Source organism: Trachemys scripta, chromosome 2 (genome assembly GCF_013100865.1).
Source record: "Trachemys scripta elegans isolate TJP31775 chromosome 2, CAS_Tse_1.0, whole genome shotgun sequence".
NCBI lineage: Eukaryota > Metazoa > Chordata > Testudines > Emydidae > Trachemys > Trachemys scripta.
The window spans coordinates 66,590,694-66,610,206 of NC_048299.1; the positions used below are offsets into that span (position 1 = coordinate 66,590,694).

Sequence of the window (19,513 nt, forward strand, 5' to 3'; positions counted from 1 at the left end):
TTGAAGATACCATATACAGTATATTGGAGCCTGCCAGTGAAATAGCTAAAGAAGAACATTTATTGTAATGGGTATTGTTAGGAAATAAAATAGAATTTTTTCAAACTTGAATTTTCATTTAAACTTTTCTTATATAAATTTGAGTCTCTTTAAACTATAATACCTGACTGGAAAAGCTAAATTTGGAATGAATAATTTTCCTTAGCATTTTACTCTACATACACACTGAGCATTTCTATTCTTAAGTGATTTGAAGTTTAATCCAACACAAACTTTAAAACAGATTTTATGGCTGGCTATGTTTCCTTTAATAAAAACAGGAATCCCTGTACAGCACATGGAAATCTGGGCTTTGAGTAGTGATAAATATGGTAAGTACTAACATCTATGAAAATGAAAGAAAATTCCACTTGATGGTAATGAGCTCCCCATCCCCCAGTCTTTCCTTTTGGCCATTCTCCAGCTTCTGAGAGCATCCATTAGAGATGATAAATTTCCAGCTTTCAAGTTTCAAATTGTTCTGAGGCTGCAGAATATAGAGACAGCATGCATAGATTTAGCATGTTGGTTAATATGAAATGGGTCTGAGCCAAAAAGGATGGGCACAATGAAGGTCCAAGTCATTTTTTTCATTTACCATGGAATATATTGAAAGATTACTCACGGTGACCCTAGAGACCGACTGGGCTATGGCCTAGTGTGTAAGGATAGCTTGGGCTCCTTCATGGCTCAATACTAATGCTTCCTTGCCCTGCTGAGCAGGGCTCTAAGCCATTCCTGTAACACTGGCACCCCTTTGTGTCAGTTTGAATGCAATTGTCTGTAGGGTTTTGCATTCACAATTTCCATTTCTCTACTTCTTTTATAACTCTTCCCTATACGTTACCTTAACTTGTAGTTTAGAAAGGTGCTATGCACTTTTACAAAAGTAGCATGTGCAGGACACCAGGTCATGGAGAGAGAAACATTCATCTGCCTCCTCAATTGTCTTTGTTATATTGAGTGCACATTTACCGATGAAAGGCCTGATCCAAAAAATAGTGAAGTTAATGGGAGTCTTTCCATTGATTTCAGTGGATTTGGGGTTAGGTTCTAAAATTGACTGTTGATGCCTGGTTAACTGGCGGTGTACTGCACAGTGAAAATATCAAGTAAATTATCCTTGCCAGGCGGCCCTCACTGGCTGCTTCCAAATATTTATTTAATTTATTATTTATTTTGTTGGGTTTCTACCACGACAAAAAGGGGTTTTAAGCATCACTGACAAAAGTTAAATAGACAGAAATTAAATTAAATCCCATCAGGTGACAGAACTGAACCTCCTACTAAACATAAACCTCCCTATGCAGATAAAATTCCCATACTAGCTTTGGGGTTACTAGCTTTGCTGAAGAGTCTCTTTTCACTTGTTTGTTTCTGTCTTTCCTGGCTATGGATACAATTGCTATGATCACACGTAAAACACTTTTGAGATGCAGGACGTCATGAAGGTTTTATTCCAGCAGCAACATATGCCACAGTACTTGAAACATCTGGGATAATGCAATTGATTAGCACTCTGAGTTACACTGGCTTTTTTCTACATAGTATTAGGCCACCATTATACCCTCATTTATTATTACACATGTATTCATTTTTAACTGAATTTCCCATTAGATCAATTTATTCAGACACATGTAGAGTTAAACAGCCAAGAATCACCAAATAGTTAGTCAAGGTGGGCCAGATACTTATTTGGTATAAATGGGTATTGCTCCATTGAATCTGTGAGGTTTCTGGAGCCATTTATCCTAAAACAGAGCCCTCTACACCAAGCAGGTCTCTTTAAAAGTAAGTTAACTTTTTAAAAAACAAACAAAAATTCTCAGCACGTCCTTGTGGAAGAACAGCTTTGGAATACAGTGTGCTATGGAGCCTTTAGTACAGTAGTACAAAAGAAGCTTTTGTGTATATAGAATAATCAGAATTTTAGTTTTTAATATTCATAGTACCAAAATAAAGGAAAATATGAAAAAATAAGAGATCAAAGCTGTTTCAACTCTAGGTTTCTATAAATATGCAGGTGAAGCATTTGAATATTAGGAAGTAATAGATTTAGATTTAATACAACAAAATTACGGTGGGGCAGTACTATACAAATAGAGCTTGACAAAATTTTCCATCTAAACTTGTTTCCAGTTCAAAATGGTGTCCTTCCCTCCCCCCCAAAATAAACATTCTTTTCCTCCTAAATGTTCCATTTTTCAATGAAAAATCAACCCTCCCCCAAAATCAACCCTCCCCCAAAATTTAGGTTTTGACAATCTAAAAATGCATTATATATCAAAACCCAAGCTGTTTTTCAGTTTGTAGTCCAAGTTTTTTTCATTTTTTAAAAAATTTTCTTTCAAAACTGATGGCAGAATGTAGCTACCATTTTCCAATCAGTTCTAAACATAGATGATGACAGCAATTTTCAAAATGAAAAACAAACATTGCTAAGATATTTTATACAAGTAAATAATTGACAATGGTATCTGCAATTCTAAATCAACTACATCACACTCTTGCATGGTTGCAAGAGCAACAAGTGAAAGTTTGGTGGCCACATCTTTCTACTAGGCCTCTATATATCAGCATTAACCTGTCAAGCTACATGAGTTTTCCCCATTAACCCTGGAATCCACATGCCACACAAACTCTCTTTTTCATGAGATTCCTAATAATCATGGCCTGCCTTCCAATCAGTCTAGATAACTAGGTCCTTCTGTTTTATGGCAACATAAAATTATCCCAAGCTTGAGCAGCTGTATCGGCACCAAAGGGCACAATTTCCTGGGTTCTATCAATACAACACCAGTGAATGAACACAGCTGTACCAAATGTGTCCTTAAACCACTTTTACATCCCTCCTCGGATGTCAACTGGTAGAGTTGCCCCAGCCCTAATGCCAGGGCAAATTGTTTCAGGATTAGTCCAACTAAGGAAATAAGGGAACCAATAGTAAATGGTTTCTTCTAAGCAAAAATCCATCCTACACAGAAATTATTTCCAAACCTGTAGATTGGTATTTTGTTAATTTAATTAATGGCAAAGCCAAAAACTGAATTTTGAATAGTAATAGAGGTGGAAAAGGTAGCAATGCCTATAGTTGAGGTTACTTGCCACTTTCCATTATGAGCCCATGCTTTCTCTCTGACAATTTTGCCAAAGATTTAGACTGAAATTCTCCATGCTTGCTCTCTGCCTCAGGATGGCTTAAGTGTCAGCAACCATGCTCCAGTCATTTCTGAGCACAGGGATTTTTAAATTATTGAAGCATCACCATAAGATTTTATCCAGTTCCCTGCAATCTGATTGATTGAAGGTGTCTGATTTGCAGCATCAAGTTATTTTTAAAATAACCACATAGTATACCAGTCCCTGTACTCTGATTGCCTGAAAGTCATTATTAACCAATCAAAGTGCAGGAATTTGCATAACCATTCTGAAGTTATTTTTCAATAACTGCTTTGTGAATATGCAATTTTCTTTACTATGCAAATTTCACTAATATAGTCCCACTGCTCTGATTTCATCCTTTATTCAGAATTTTCAAGTTGTTTTCTAGCAAGAAAGCTGCCACCTGAAGTTCCCATTCCTCCAGTAGATGTAATATATATTTAAAAAAATCCAAAACTTACATGACAGGGCAAAAGTTCTAAAGCATATGAACTGAATGGAGTTTACTAAACAATTTTGTTGCTGATGTACAAGAGGAGATAGAATCCAGCTCATTCCATCTGAACTATGTTAGCTTCACAAGCCTAACAGGAGTAGAGTAGTAAAACCTTATTTTGTCACTAACATCAGTAGATACAACCCCAAATATTCACAGGGGCCAGAGCTGTTGAATAAGAAGTTTTCATTTTAAAGTAACTCTGCATTTTAAGAACCATTTCACTCAGCCTTCAGTCCTAGTCCTGCATCCACTACAATTAATGAAAGTTTTCCCAAGTGATCTTCCTGGGAACAGGACTGTGTCTTTTCTTGGGCCTTGTCTACACTACGAGAGTAGTTCGATTTTACTTAAATCGAATATTTGGAATCGATATTGCAAAGTCGAACGTGTGTGTCCACACTAAGGACAGTAATTCGACTTTGTGAGTCCACACTAACGGGGAAAGCGTCGACATTGGAAGCGGTGCACTGAGGGCAGCTATCCCACAGTTCCCGGAGTCCCCGCCACCCATTGGAATTCTGGGTGGAGCCGCAAATGCCTTCTGGGTAAAAAAAAAAAGGGGCCAGGGTGCTTTTGGGTAACTGTCGTCATCCGTCCATCACTCCCGCCCTCCCTCCCTCCCTGAAAGCGCCGGCGGGAAATCATTTCGCGCACTTTTCAAGTCATTGACAGCGCGGACGCCACAGCACTGTGAGCATGGAGCCCGCTGCAACCATCGCTGCAGTTGTGGCCGCTCTCAACGCCTCGCAGCTTATCATACAGGTTGCCCTGAGGCAGATGCAGAAAAGTCAGGCGAGGAGGCTACGTCAACGCGGTGATGGCCTGAAGTCTGAGAGTAGCACAGACCTCTCAGAAAGCAGGGGACCCAGCGCCGAGGACATCACGGTGGCAATGGGTCATGTTGATGCCGTGGAACAGCGATTCTGGGCACGGGAAACAAGCACTGAGTGGTGGGACCGCATAGTGCTGCAGGTCTGGGATGAATCACAGTGGCTGCGAAACTTCCGCATGCGGAAGGGAACTTTCCTTGAACTTTGTGAGTTGCTGTCCCCTGCCCTGAAGCGCAATGACACCCGGATGCGACCAGCCCTGACTGTCCAGAAGCGAGTGGCCATAGCCCTCTGGAAGCTTGCAACGCCTGACAGCTACCGGTCAGTCGCGAGCCAGTTTGGGGTGGGCAAATCTACCGTGGGGGTTGTTGTGATGCAAGTAGCCAAGGCAATCGTTGATGTACTGCTGCCAAAGGTAGTGACCCTGGGAAACTTGGAGGCGATCATAGATGGCTTCGCAGCGATGGGATTCCCAAACTGCGGTGGGGCCATAGATGGAACTCACATCCCTATCCTGGCACCGGACCACCAGGCCAGCCAGTACATTAACAGAAAGGGCTACTTTTCCATGGTGCTGCAAGCACTGGTGGACCACAGGGGACGTTTTACCAACATCTACGTGGGATGGCCGGGCAAGGTTCATGACGCTCGTGTTTTCAGGAACTCTGGTCTGTTTAGACGGCTGCAGCAAGGTATTTACTTCCCGGACCACAAAATAACTGTTGGGGATGTGGAGATGCCTATAGTCATCCTCGGGGACCCAGCCTACCCGCTAATGCCCTGGCTCATGAAGCCCTATACAGGTGCCCTGGACACTGAAAAAGAACTCTTCAACTACCGGCTGAGCAAGTGCAGAATGGTGGTGGAGTGTGCTTTTGGACGTCTCAAGGGGAGATGGAGAAGCTTGCTGACTCGCTGTGATCTCAGCGAAACCAATATCCCCATTGTTATAGCAGCTTGCTGTGTGCTCCACAATCTCTGTGAGAGCAAGGGGGAGACCTTTATGGCGGGGTGGGAGGTTGAGGAAATTAGCCTGGCTGCTGATTACTCACAGCCAGACAGCCGGGCGATTAGAAGAGACCAGCGGGAAGCGCTGTGCATCCGGGAGGCTTTGAAAGCAAAGTTCCTGAGTGAGCAGGGTAACCTGTGACTTTCTAATTTTGTGTACAGAGAAGCCTTCACCCCACTTCCAACACACGTTTCAAAATAAAAATAGTTCTACTTTGTTAAAGCACACTGTTTTCTTTAATACTGTTTTCGCGGGAATTTTTTAAAACTGGGACGCAGACTGTGGTGCGGAGCGGGTGTAGTGTAGTCGCGCGAATGCAGCTTCTAAACTCAAGGACTGACAGGCTCCGCTGCGGTGGGATGGTTCTTTCAACGGAGCCTGTCACCCCTCCTGATAGGGACTGTGTGTATGGGGGGTCTATGTGACTTTGTGGCAGGGGGGGTACGGTTATAGATCCCCTGCTGTGTGGCTCTGTGATCCTGCCTAAGGACCGCCGCTTAAGATCTCTAACTGCCCTCCCCTGCCACAAAGTCACAGAGCAACCCACCCCCCACCACATAACATGAAAAGAACCTCCCAGACTAACCAGGGTAAGTAGTCACTGCATCACTGCACTATGTATGTGCCCTGCTGCTGTGCCTGCCCCCGACTATGTACCCTGCCAAAGGTGACTGTCCTGTCCAATTACCAACCCCCTTTCCCCCCCTCCTCCAAAAGAACATGATGGAAACAGTAGTTAACAGAAACATATTTTTTATTATCAACTACACATGGGACTGGGAAGTGAAACTTGGACGGGGGCTTGTGTCAGGCGGGAAGGAAAGAACTTGTCAAACTTTGGGGAATGAGAGCCTTCTGCTGCTCGAGCTCTCTGCAGGGGTGGAGTGAGAGTTAGCAGGGACTCTGCCGCCTCTCCTTCTGTGCACTTTGGGTGAAGGGAGTATGGGACTTGGTGGCGGGGGAGGGCGGTTAGAGATGGACTGCAGCGGGGCTCTGTCCTCCTGCCTCCGTTCCTGCAGAACATCCACAAGGCGCCGGAGCGTGTCCGTTTGCTCCCTCAGTAGTCCAAGCAGGGTTTGAGTCGCCTGCTGGTCTTCCTGACACCACCTCTCCTCCCGATCCATGTTGGCTTGGTGCATTTGGGACAAGTTCTCCCGCCACTGGGTCTGCTGTGCTGCCTGGGCTCGGGAGCAGGCTATAAGCTCTGAGAACATGTCCTCCCGTGTCCTCTTCTTCTTATGCCTAATCCTCCCTAGCCTCTGGGAGTGTGATGACAGGCTAGGTTGTGAGACAGTCGCAGATGGGGCTGTGGGAATGGGAAAAAGGGAGTGAATTCCTCAGAAAGATAAATGTAGTTGTGAACAAAGAACATAGTCTTTCTCTGTGAACAGGACCATGCACAGCACCTATCACATGCGCACTCAGCACAAGGTCGAATTCTCGGCCTTCACATTCAGTGTCTGGGGTTTTGCAGAGCACTTTTGAGAACCCTGTCAGGACAACGGAATTGCTCTTGCACGCAGACATGGTAAGCCGTAGATTCGTGGCAGCTTAAAACTTTAATATTAGCAATGGCCTCATTTCACATTGAAATCAATGTCGGTCCCTGCTGCCAGCAATCCGGCAAGCAGGAAGTCTGCTCCTGTCCCACACCCTTGCGGCTGTCCCCGGGAACGATCCCTTTCGGCTGACCCTCTCCCGCCTCCACCGCGTGGCTGCAAACCAGCGGTTACAGTTCTGTAAAGGAATGGTAAAGCAGTCCCAACACTAACATTCCCCTACCTCATTCAAAGCAGGTCATCATGAGCGACATCACCCTCATGAGGATCTCTGAGAGCGACAGACAGAGAATGCTCCGGGAAAGCCTTCAAAGACCAGGGCCGTATGCCGCCATGCTGTGCCAAGCAATGATTCCGGAGTACTTGCTAGTCTCGTGGCGCGGCAACGTGTCCTACTACGGAGGACCCAATAAGGCCGCTCTCCCCAAGAACCTAATGCAGCGGATTTCAAATTACCTGCAGGAGAGCTTCCTTGAGATGTCCCAGGAGGATTTCTGCTCCATCCCCGGACATATAGACCGCATCTTACTGTAGCTGCAGTAGCAGGGACTAAACAGTAGAGCGGCTTGGGCAGGACAATCATGCAAAACCGGACATTGCTAGATTTTTTTCAAATAGTTGCACTGCCCATGACTGAACCGTTAAGTTAATCAAACTAATCATGAGAAACCCATTTCTTAAATTGTTAATAATCATGTTCTGTTACAAATAAATGTTTACATGTTTACAACACTTACTGGATGATCCTTCACCAGATTCTGTGTCCGGGGTAACGGCTGGGGAGGGTTGGTAGGGGATCTCTGTAAGGGTGATGAAGAGATCCTGGCTGTCGGGGAAATCAGCGTTGTGAGCGCTGTCGACTGCCTCGTCCTCCTCATCTCCTTCCTCATCTTCCCCGTCCGCTAACATGTCCGAGGATCCGGCCGTGGACACTATCCCATCCTCAGAGTCCACAGTCAGTGGTGGGGTAGTGGTGGCGGCCGCACCGAGGATGGAATGCAGTGCCTCGTAGAAACGGGATGTCTGGGGATGGGATCCGGAGCATCCGTTTGCCTCTTTGGTCTTCTGGTAGCCTTGCCTCAGCTCCTTGATTTTCACGCGGCACTGCGTTACATCCCGGCTGTATCCTCTCTCTGCCATGTCTTTAGAGATCTTCTCATAGATCTTTGCATTCCGTCTTTTGGATCGCAGCTCGGAAAGCACGGACTCATCGCCCCACACAGCGATGAGATCCAAGACTTCCCGATCAGTCCAGGCTGGGGCCCTCTTTCTATTCTGAGATTGCACTGCCATCAGTGCTGGAGAGCTCTGCATCGTTGCCAGTGCTGCTGAGCTCGCCACGATGTCCAGACAGGAATTGAGATTCAAACTGGCCAGACAGGAAAAGGAATTCAAATTCAAATTTTCCCGGGGCTTTTCCTGTGTGGCAGTTCAGAACATCCGAGCTCTTACTGCTGTCCAGAGCGTCAACAGAGTGGTGCACTGTGGGATAGCTCCTGGAGCTATTAGCGTCGATTTCCATCCACACCTAGCCTAATTCGACATGGCCATGTCGAATTTAGCGCTACTCCCCTCGTCGGGGAGGAGTACAGAAGTCAAATTAAAGAGACCTCTATGTCGAACTAAATACCTTCGCGGTGTGGACGGGTGCAGGGTTAATTCGATGTAACGGCGCTAACTTCGACATAAACACCTAGTGTAGACCAGGCCTTGGATTCCTAGCACTCCTTACAAATCAACTATAAACTTGTCCATAGACTAATTGTCATGTTGTTTTGATGTACTATGTTTGTTTATTCTGGGAGAATTTATACTATGCACAATACTTTTTCTTAGACAGATACACAAAATAAATTGTATCACAGAAATGCTTTGCAGCCAATTACATTCCATGTGTGCAAATAAATAATGAAACGCAAGGTTATAAATTGGAAGTAACACAATGGCCATATTGGATGAATTTTACAAAATTGCAACTTCCAGTACTATTCCAAGTCTAAAAGAATTTGCCAAGATATAAACTTCATCAAATATGTATGTAGTGGTTTCTTTCCTTATTACCTAAAACATGTGTTAAAAAGCTAGATATATGATTTGCGCTCCTGATGGGAGAATTGGTTGGGAACTCATGAATATGAATGGTATCTCTGATGTCCAGAGCCAGAGAGCAAGTGCTTCAAGCAGCTACAATAATGTCTCTGGATCATTGTGATTTTGGCCTGTGTAAGGAGTACCGGATTTAGCCCAAATATCAAATGGGAAAATTAATATTTACAGTAGAAAATTTTGGAAAGTCAGCATTTTCCAATCACTCTCACAACTTCTATGGGTCCTATATCCTATCCTAAGAACTGCATATGGAAAAAACTGTGATAATCTCACATACCACTTGGTAACTACTGGCAAAGGTATGCGAAGCATTGTACTTAGACCATTGGGATTGTGTGAGGGATTATTTACAGAGTTTTGCAAATATAAGGGTTATATGTGGGGTGGTATTTTAAAAACAGGAACAACTAATATATTCCATGGCTTTCCAGTTGCATGAAATTTTTTGCTTTAGAACAACCATGAACAACTGCAATCAATTATGCTCTGGAGTTGTGAAGTCTGACAGAACTTGTCAAGACTTGTTAGCTTATTGTCAGAAGGCATGGACACTCCTCATCCTGAATGATAAAAATATGCCCACTTAGGCGCACACTGAAAGGTAAACCACAATTTTCATAGGAAACCAAAACTCTTCCAAGTTTAGGAACCAAAGGTGCTGGAATTGGAAGTAATATTCAGAACCAGGCCACTGTATAGGCTCTTATTCTAAATGTGTATTGTTGTCAGGGAGTGGAAAATTTGAGATGATCAAAGCAGTTCATGTGAGAGATCAAGGGGTAGTATGCATTTAACTCCAAAACAGTTATTCCAACATTAGGTTGTGATCCTCTCAGATTTCGCAAGCTAAAGAGAGATGAATTCACTTAATAGTTTCAGCTAAAAAATATATGGGGGGAGGGGATGTGATGCTAGTGGTGAAGGATAGGGAGATATTTATGACCTTTATCCCAGTGGTTAGAGTGCTCACTGGTCCAATTACTGTTCATTGTCATTCACAATAGCAAGTCATAGTCATTCACAATAACAAAGAATAGTCAAAAGAAGAACAGGAGTACTTGTGGCACCGTAGAGACTAACAAATTTATTAGAGCATAAGCTTTCATGGACTACAGCCCACTTCTTCGGCTGCATATAGACAAAAGAATAGTCATTGGACCCAGAAAAGAGTAAGAGCTTGGTGGTTAGGCTACTGATGTAGGATGGGGAAGCCACAAGTTCCAATCCCTGCTCCAATGACTAATTATTTAAACAAAGTGGAACAGCTTGAACAAGAGAAATTGAGAGAGACCAGGCAGCAGGGAGTTCAACCTGGGTCTCCCACATCCCAGGCAAGTGCTCTAAGCACTGGGCTAGAGGCTATAAAGGGAGGCCACTATCTCTGCTAGGAAAATAGGAAAAATCCATTTCAGATTGATTTGGTTGAATTTAAATGGAATTTTTTCAATTTGCCAATTTTTTCATAATATTTGGATAGAAAATTTATATATATAAAATATAATGGAATTTCCAGCAAACCAAAAAAATCAGTTACCTCACCCAGCTCTAGTCATGACTAGAGCTGGCCAGAAAACAGTAATTACATTGCATGGAGGATTCAGATATTTCATATTTGGTTTTGCTCAAATTAGAACGAAAAACCAAAATTTTGAAATTCTCTGTAAAACAAATTTATTGTTCTCCTCCCAGTTCTACTGGGAGCACCGGCTCCAGGATAGTCTACCTGGAGCAGAGGACCCTGGAGTCCTGGGACCTGAGCTATGAGGAGCTGCAAGCCAGGTGGGCTGCCCAAGAGCCAAATGGGCAAGCTGGCAGGAAACCAGACAGGTTTCCAAGGAAAAGTTAGGAGTGGGGCAGCCTGCCAGGTGGGCAGAGGGGGAGGCGAACAGTCCAGGCAGCCTCAGAGCCAGGTAATCCAGCAGATGGAATGCCCCGTTCCCTGGCAGTCTCAGGAGCGTATTTCATTTTGGAAACATCAAAATGTAATTCTCCCCCCTCTGCCGCCCCACCAAAAACTCATCTTGCAAACTCATTTTTCATGGGACAGAAATTCTGTTTCCTGGCCAGCTTTAAATTGTAACTCATTAGAATCTCATAAGTATACCACAAAAAAAGTGTTTGTAATTAAGAGTCAAAATGCAAAAAAGTTACATCTACAATGACTCACTTATTCTGTCTACAGGAAATCCATTTAGCAGCTTCTCTGTTAGTCCAGCTGTAGTTATTTTTCAAGTCTAAAGATTCTCTGTAATATATTAGTTGCCAAAAAAGTAACTATTTACCGTGTTCCCTATTTATACTGAAAATCCTTTTACAGAGTTCCCGGACCCAGCATTGTACACTTTAGCACAGCCAGACATTCAATATTTGTTTGCACAATGAATGTAATGTGTAAAAATACCTTCTGCCTCAAATTAAAATAATTTGGGAGAAGATAAAAGAACTTGCTTTTTTCTGTTTATGCATGTACCAGAAACACAATGGTCAAAAAATATTCACAACAGGAAATCTTGTATGCAGTTGTTTAGATCAGAAAATCTACAAGAGAGAGAAGATGAAAATAGCAGTTCTATCCTTACTGTGACTAATACAGCTAAGCTTCAATAATCTCTTTGTTATAATTAGTAGAGTTGGTCAAAAAAAATCTGACAATTTTTTTCATCAAAATTGACACATACCATAGTATCCAAACATGTGAGTCAGACAAAATTTCATTTAGGAAAAAAATTAAAAAATAAGCATTTTGATAAGGCCAAAACATGCCGCTTAAGCCTTTTGGAATGAAATGCTCTTTGTTTCAAAATGACTATTTCAAAATCTTATATTATAAATTACAAAAAAAGTAAAATAAAAAAAACATTAATATCAAAAGAAGTGTTTTGATTGACTAGAAATGAACTTTTATAAAATATTTAATTTCAGGGGAGATTTCAAAATTTTGCCTTTTTGTTCTAATTTTTTTCAAAATTTCAGAATTTCCTGTGGAACACAAATTCCAGGTCCTTTAAAACTTTCCAGGAATTTAGTCATTTTCTTGTCATAGAATTTTATAGAATGTATTGCTATTTTAAAATAAATAAATAAATAAGCACTTTGCACAAGAAACAACAGAATGGGTTGGAAGGGGAGAAGTCCATCATTGAGAAGGACATAAAATAATGGAGAAATAGTATTAAATGTATTCTATTTGGGGAATATTTGTTGGGCAAGTTGTGAAATATATCACAACTTGAGATGGTGATTAGCCATGGATCAGAACCCTTACAAATGGGTATTGCAAATTCATAAAATAAATATAGTCATAAGTATATGCGGAGGTCAGGTGGGAACCCAAGAGCAGTATAACTCAGGTAGAGCACTGCCTGCAGGAGACACAATGTCATTACAACTCAGGAAGCCCATTCCGAATGTATTTTGAAGGCCCAAAAGTACCACCAAATACAAACCCAATACCCTATTACTGAATTCTACATGTGCCAAGAAGCTGGGGCTTGACCTTTTCCCCAAGCGTAAGGTGTGGGCTTTCTGAAAAATAATGGCTCTTGCTGTTCCCTAGAGGCAGATGCCACCAATTCCCCCCTCAAAAAAGCCTGCACCATATCTTTGCCAAGCTGCAAAACCTTCAAAGAGCTCCGAGGCCACTGATTAAGTGTCTGCTAGTGCACACTGGGCCAATTTCAGTAGCAGCAGCAACATCATTATCTGGCAGATAACACTGCATATGTGGATGAGAAGAAACACAACATATTGGAGAAGTTGCATGCTGTCATGGAAGCAAGGCATACCAATGCTCTCACTCAGGTTCATAGCCTCACAGAAGGTGCAACGTAGGAAGCAGAGTGTATGTGACAGTCATACTCGTTCATGCAGTGCCTGAATCTGCATGTGACAATATTCTTTAACGGTAAAAGTGAGTGGTGTCCTCTACAAAGCCTAAAAGATCTATGCCAACTTCAGCAGTCTTACATTGTGTTATCTGAGAGCTGCAGTCAACGCACAATCTTCTCTGCAACCAGATGAAGCAGGAGGTGATAACTTAGTTAGAATTCCACATTCTGTGTATTGTGTCCATACGTAACTGTAGTGACTGTCAGAAAAGACACGTGCAATTCTGCAAGTTTGATAGCTATTGTTAAGTGCCAGGGTCTTTTTTTAATTGAGTTAAATATATGTATTATTGTTTTATTACTATAACAATTAGCCAAAGGTAAAAGTCCTCAACTGTAAATTCAACCACCACTAAACGAAGCAAAACAGAGAGATTACATCCATTGGTTCAAGTTGGAATTTTGCTTTTCCTTCCACATTTATGAATTAGGCTTTTGAGGATGAGCTGTTATTTCTTTTGGTACTCTTACTTAGTTTTTATTTCATTTTGGCTTGATCAAATGATATTGCTGGTGTTCCAGTCATTTCAGTGTTCAGAATTATGAGTCAGGCCTCAAAAAAATCATGCACTAGACTTCAAAATCATGAGTTTAAAAAATAAATGATGATTTTGGGGTCTTTAATTTGTCTTTTGATTTTTGATCCTTTAGGGTAAAATCAAAAAAGTCAATAGAACTTGGATGATCTTTTTATGTGGTCACTCAAGCCAGGTCTGACTGTATTTGTTGCAAATACCATACTATATAAACTAATTTTTCAACAACAATTTTGACTATAAAAGTTAGTGGATTTCACTGCTTATGAAGGACAAAGATTTATATGGTTGGTTAGAGTAAAGCAGAAGGCATATGGTTTGTGTGGTCATAGGCTGAGTAAGACCCGAGTTAGAACATTTTGTCTTCCTCTTAAATATCCTTATAAAATTCCCAGAAAAAATGATATCTATGTGAGTGCTGCAGAGACCCAGGTGTGAGCAGTTAAAAATCCTCACAAGACGTGAACTGTTTGGGAAGAAAATGCTTATTTGTCTCTTTGTTGTTATGGGAACTACATCACACCAAAAATACCGTTAAACCCTTTTGGGGCAGTATCTTGCTACTATGTGAGGTAGCCACATAAAGGGAGGGGAGGGCAAAGCAGTGCCAGCTATGAGGCCAGCATATGAATCATACTAAACTAACAGAGAAGGCTAGATAGTTTGGCTGACTATTAGGTGCATTTTCTACTTCTCTTAAAAAGCATTTTCAGACCCTGGCTTGAATATGCTGCCGATGACACAACATATGTGCTAGCTGAATTATAGAACCACAGGGTTAGAAGGGACTTCAAGTGTCATCTGACTGGGTTGGTAGAGACCATATCTCCCCTGGGATTTGAAATGTCAACCAGCATGGTAGGTAGTATCCATACTTCTGCTTCCAAGCATTAGTAAGCGCAACATTGCTGCTCAGTCACATGAGGGGAGAGGCTCCAGTACACGGAAGAATAAACAGAAGTTAATGGAATGAAAGTAAAGGAAAAATTAGTCCCAATGGAAAACAGTTCCTGATGGGAGATTTACCTGAAGCTGTGGACTAATGGTTGAAGCCCTAATCTCTTTGTGCCTTTTAAAATAGACTGGAAAAAAATGCAAGATGTATCGTAAGAAACTATCCAATCCTGGCACTGGGAATTGACTGGATTATAAAGTAGGCTATTAACATCTCTAATTTATATGACTGATCCTAAGAGTCCTATAAGAAACCCCATATAACTTACTAAGTTAAAGTGAGACTATCTACCTCCTTTCATTTCTGCCTTCAGCCACGTTTAACAGATCTTGAATGTCTATACTTGGGTTTGTAACATCAGTGAAGTGAATTAAAGCAATTCTGAAGCAATATTTGGCCACTGCACACACAAGAAACTGGGAATTCTGTCAATAGTACTGTCAACACTCCAACATGTACACACCAAATGGAAAAATTAAACTGTCTTGTGTTTTCATACTTCTTCTTTAGATATATTTATAATGCTTGTAATTTTGTCTTTCATCCTTCAACTGAACTTCAGTAATTTAAAGTAAAAATATATATTTTAAAGCTATTTCACCATCAAGGAAATTTGAGAGGTAACAACAACAAAACAGTGTTGGGGATTCCCCCTCCTCCCCCCCAGAAAAACAGTTTGTTTGCCACTGGGGTAGAAAGAAACATAATGCAAGGTAAAGGTCTAACTTACAATACAATGCTTTTCTTCTTTCATCCATGCCAGAATGCCTTCGCTACTTCCTGTACAATAAAATTAGTGCTTCTCCCTTTTCTGGCTTAGCTCATGCCATTTCTTGTGATGAAATCTGTCAAATTATTAAGCAAGACTATATTTTTACTTTTGCTGCCACTGATTGCTATATATGTGTTCTGGTGATTTAATGCAACACATTATATATGACCTTTACGGCAGTTCAGTAAAAATTTTTTCCAGTATTTTTATCTTTTCATTTTCAGCTTTAATTCAAAATGAATCCCAGAGGGTAAGTATTGAAGAATCAATGCCATGCACTGTAATCCACTTCTCCACTCTGTGCTGTAATTTTTGTGTGTGCATGCACCATGTAAAAATTACCCTCCTGGAACATTCTGGAGGATATTTTTCATTTGAAACATAGTCATTATTCCCCACCACCACAAGGATTCATATTGGCTCTCTTACGTAAAAATCACTCAATTCACAAGCTGTTGTTCCATTACTGAGATGATCTGCAGCACTTGCAAGTTTATTAGATGAGAGAGAAGAACAACAGACTCTTCTGTGCCCTTCTGTTGTTGGATAGCAGCAGAAGGGCCATAGGGCTCAGGCTGGCACAGTGCTGAATGCTCTTGGCCTGATACAGCAATATACTTGAGCATGTGCTTAGCTTTAAGCATGTGAGTGGTCCCATTGACTTCAGAAAGCTCATCCCCTTGCCAGAAGAGCCCATAATGTGGTACGGGGAAAGGACACAAAAGGGGTGGCTGTGCAGTAACTCTTTCTCCATGTAGCTGACTGCTGCCCTCTCTGCCCATGACTGTATTGCTGTGCTACCCAATCAGTACTGGGTCCCTGTTGTACATAGGAATCCATCATCTCTGCCCTAAAGAGCTTACAGTTAAATTTGAAATAAGACAGCAACAAGTGAGAAAAACAAACCAGTGAGAGTGGGGGTAGAGGAGGATGAGGGTAATAAAATAATATATTCACATAGCATATACCTAATGTGATGACTTGGAATCATTTGAAAGCTTTGTTGTTCTATTTTTTTGTTTGTTTGTTTTTGTTACTTTACAAAACTATGCATCCTATCCCTGGCAGCTGCTCAGCCTAACTATCTTTACCTGGCTGATTTCTTGTATGTTCTAAAACAGAAGAGGGTCTTGAGGAAAGATATGAAGGATGATAGGGTAGGATAGCCTTATGGAGTACTTCATTGGTGGTGGTTCCTGCTGAAGAAGCAATGTACAAGAACATGCAGGGAGAAGCAGACAAATGGCTATTCAAGGCTGGCGTCATTGATAATCAGAATGGGAGGGAAGCGACCCAGTACGAAACAAGACCAGACAAGCAGGGAACACACAGAGTTCTGAGGGGCCTTAAGACTGAGGAAAATAACCTTGAATTTGATATGAAAGAAACCAGGGAGCCCATTAAAGGATTCCAATATGGGGGAGACAGTCAGTAACTGTGATTTGTGTGGATTAGGGGTGGGGTGGGGAATTCAGCAAGATCAGAGAGGTTGCAATAACTAAGCCATAAGATGGTGAGAGTCTGCAGATGAATTTCAACTGATTTTTGCAACTTTTCCTTTTCCACGGGTTTTTATATGGAAGAGGAACTTGGAATCTATTAAACAATGCAATCTATCCCCCAGTCACTGTAGGATTTTTCCCTATTAATACTTCCAGTGCTTTATCCACTCTAGTGTATCAGGTTACTTTCTCTTACAAAATTCACCCTTCTTTTAAACTTACTTTCAATGCATTCACTTTTCATCCTTACAACGATTTGTCCCCAAAAGATAAGGAACCAGGTTGCAGATTAGTGACCCTCACCAGGGAATTCTAAACTGCGTAAAGAAATGAGAGATTTGCTGCCTCAATTTCACTCCTAAAGTAGCATGTTATATGTAAGAGCAGCAAATCATCCGGCAAATTGTTCCAGTTTAGCAGACTGATGCTGTGAATCTGCTGTACTAAATACCCAATTCAGGGTGATGTGAGCTCAGATGAATGTGTCCACATCCCACAGTACCCAAGAACTGCAATGCTATGGCAAAATAGCTAATTTACCATGGCCTCTCACTATCATTTTTCATTTAAATTGTAAAATTCTATATAAAACTATCTTAAATAATTATGAAAATTTAAGTGAATCCTGTGCTAAAAATAATTATGGAAAGATACTTCCTTCTCCAGTGCTTTAGGCACATGTTTGTGTCTGTCATAGAGATGGTTCTCGGTAAGTAAACGAAATAAAATATTGCAGGATGTACTGGGACAACCTGTAAGTAACACTGTTGCAAAAAAAAAAAAAAAAAAATCAAAGTACATTGAAAGCCATGGCTATTACAAACTGCACTACCTACTTTACCAAACACGAGCCAGTCACGTACACCCTGGTAGCAATGTACTTTATCGGATGGGAAGCTTGAAGCTTCTCTAATTTACAATTATTTAAGAAGATAGATGATGATATAGTGAAAAGGGTTCAGTGCAGTTGCCTCCTGCACAAAGCCTGAACAACCTTTCTGCAAGGAATTTAAAAGGATTTCTGCTGGTCTCTTTCTCCCCTCTTGAGATTTTCAAAACACCATTTTCAAAAGTCGGTAGTGTTGAGTGTTTTTCACAATGTTTTTTACAAAGCTGCCCTCACTTGTACCTGTGAGTGTAACTGTTACCCTATTATTTTTAAATGGGTTGGAGCAGTTTTCGGGGAAGGTGTTAAAATGGATTCTTAACTGGTAGTAACTGTCCTTTAGACACGTCATTGGGACATATCATGCACCCTTTTCCCATCAGAATGCCATTTTGTCACGGTTCCTCCTTTCCTGCACATACTGGTCAGAGGAGATGTACAAGATTAGTCAAGAGGAAGAGTTTTTTTTCAGCTGTAAGAATAATGAGAGAGAAGTTCATGATTAGAGCTGATTGGAAAATGGAATTTCTGTTCCACAATTTTCAATTGGAATGAAAAGTTGAAATTTTGAAATGAAAATTCTGAAAAAGAAATTGATTTTAATCTACTGCAATGTTTCATTTATAAAGTGTAAAATTGTTTCATTCTCAAAACTTGCAATATAAAATATAAAATACAATATTGTAATACATTAAAATTCAACATTATCAAAACAAGAGTTAAAAATTCATTTCAACTTTTTCCTGAGGAAAACTGTCAAAAATCAACACATTCCTATGAAACATTTTGATTTCAACAAAACTATTTTCCAACAGAAAACTGCTCTATTGAAAATTATTCAACCAGCTCTTTTTATGATAAAGTCCACATTGAAAATAAAATATTCTTCCTCCAGCAGAAGGCTGGAAGCTAGCTAAGGGCTTGACTGTGAGAATCATATTGCTTACTTGTCTTTTCAGTTTGTTTTCACTACTTTCAAACAAGGAAGGATGCTGTGATGACAAAGGAGATGCAGAAGTTGCCTTCAGTGAGGTAGCACAAGAGGCAGGAGACCAAAGTCTCAAATCCAGGAAGGAAATATCAACAGTGTCAAAGATGGCAAATAGAGCCAGCAGAAAAAAACATCAGAGAAGTTTAGCTTTGCTAGGAGACTTGGTATTGTATCATTACATTTAATTGTCCACATCAGAGCCTGCAGTTCATTTGGAAAAAATTTCCCTCTTTCCTTCGAAGCGATAGATACTATATTGCCTGTCTGAATAAAGGGTTCTTAGATGTTCAGATCAGGTGTTCTATATTTGATTTTTTCGGGGGGTGGATGAAGAGTACTGTACATGTTTATTTTTATCATAATAGAAAGGGACTTTCTTTGCCTTCAACTACTCTTTGCACTACATTTTGTAACTTGAAATGTCATGAAATTTCCGTGTTAGAAGACATCTGTTTGTAAATTAGAAAGTTTCAGAGAAACATTAGATATCAGTCCTAAAATTTTAAATGGGTAACATAACAACAAGAATGATACCACTTCCTCTTAGGGGACAGATTTAATTATCTAGAAAGTCAGAAGTAAATGTATTCAGTAGCATAGGCATTCAAAAGCATTGGAAAGGAATCATTTTAACTTTTGAATGCCTAAGCTATTGAATACATTTACTTCTGACTTTCTAGATAATTAAATCTGTACCCTAAGAGGAAGTGGTGTCATCCTGGTTATGATAAATATTTGTTTTCATCCCTAATGAAATGAAAAGCACAATGCTGCCTT

The 19,513-nt window shown here is 41.0% G+C and overlaps 1 protein-coding gene across 2 annotated transcripts in view; it reads right to left on the reverse strand.

Moving 5' to 3' along the window:
- The window catches only part of ZNF385D (zinc finger protein 385D), a 622,231-nt gene that overhangs the window by 357,004 nt on the left and 245,714 nt on the right, over nt 1-19,513 (reverse strand). The window lies entirely within an intron of this gene.